Genomic DNA, 1,513 nt, shown 5'->3' with positions numbered 1-1,513 from the left:
TGTCCGGTCACCGATGTGGCCCCAGCAGTCGCTCTGAACTATTCTGGGCCATCTAGTAACTGCTCTGGAGGATGAACCAAATCCCACACCTCGTTAAGCCACCATCTTGGCCCCAACACCGCAAGAGAGACTCCTTGAAAGCTACTACAGAGCAGAAATGTTTCACATACAATATTATCAAATATTGTATTCTCATCAAAATCAGGATGGCAAGAAAGCAGTGGGATGAAATTTCTTTAAAGTGCAGAAAGCAAAAAGAAAATGCCACCCAAAAACTTTACATCTGGCAAAATTGTCTTTAAGAAATGAAAAGATTAAGCCATTTCCATATTTTAAAAGAAGCTGAAGGAATTTGTCACACTAGACCTGCCCTACAAGCAATGTTATTAAAAGGAGTTCCTCAGAGTGAAAGAAAGGGGCACTAGACAGTGGTTGAACTGGCATAAAGAAATAAACATGTCTACTGAAGGTAACTTTAAATGCCAGTACTATTGTACTTTTGATATGCAACTACACTTTTTACTTCTTACAGGATTTAAAATGAAAATGCATGGAAGGTAATTTAAAATGCAGGATGTAATATTTTTTTACAGTAATGGATAGTGCTCCCTTTGGCAGCACATATACTAAAATTGAACAATACAGAGAAGCTTAAAATGGGCTCTGTGCAAGGATGACACGCAAATTTGTAAAGCGTTGCATATTTTTAAGATTGTGCAACTTCCTCTCTGTGTGCCCCGCCCCGCCCCCTTCCAGAATTTGCACTACAGACAAAAGCCACTTAAAACAATGAAAACAGTGTAAAGAACAGTTGAGGCAGGCAGGCTAGGCAAAAGCTTACCTGCTTTAAGTCCTACAGTGGAACAGGAGAGGGAGACACATACAACTATGCTTGTATATTCCTGGAGAGTAGAAGGGGCTGTCAAACTCCTGTAAGCAGGGGAACTCCTAAGACCACTAGCAAGCACAAGCCCAAGACAAGACATAGGTTCAGAAAAAAACAAGGAGGTCCCTGTAATTTGCATTTGCCTTGGGCTGACCTTTCTGAAAGGAGGCCAGCCTCTGAAGGAGACAGCCAGCAACCAAAGTCAATTTGCAAAGATGGCAAAAGGTGTTTTAGGCTTAGGTTTGCTTGGTTTTATTAGCTCCTGACACTCTAGAAAATCACTGTCCTATCACTAGCTGAATACAAACTGAAGAAACAGACATCTCAGGGAATAAATCCCAGAGCTAACATTAAAATATTAAAATGTATAGCAGGGTGGGCCATGGTGGCTCAGCAGGCAGAGTTCTCACTTGCCATACCTGAGACCCAGGTTCGATTCCCAGTGCCTGCCCGTGCAAAAAAAAAAAAAAAAATACAGTATGCAACAAAAGATGATGGGACATATGAAGAAACAGGAATGACAGCCCATCCAGAGGAAGAGGATGACAACCCAGGAAACATCAGCGCACACGCCCAGGCTGTAGGCACACTGGACAAAGACTTCTAAAAGTGATGAGGAGGGTTTCC

At 42.1% G+C, this 1,513-nt stretch overlaps 1 non-coding gene across 1 annotated transcript; it reads left to right on the top strand.

Annotated features, from left to right (window-relative positions):
* Positions 1 to 602: 602 nt before the first annotated feature.
* On the top strand, positions 603 to 708 carry LOC143643002 (U6 spliceosomal RNA). The gene has a single exon (XR_013156058.1). It is a non-coding gene; the product is annotated as a U6 spliceosomal RNA (small nuclear RNA).
* Positions 709 to 1,513: the final 805 nt, after the last annotated feature.

This window comes from Tamandua tetradactyla, chromosome 7 (genome assembly GCF_023851605.1).
Source record: "Tamandua tetradactyla isolate mTamTet1 chromosome 7, mTamTet1.pri, whole genome shotgun sequence".
In the NCBI taxonomy this organism is placed as follows: domain Eukaryota; kingdom Metazoa; phylum Chordata; class Mammalia; order Pilosa; family Myrmecophagidae; genus Tamandua; species Tamandua tetradactyla.
The sequence above is the reverse complement of the archived record's forward strand: the minus strand, read 5'-3'. Positions and strand labels throughout refer to the sequence as shown.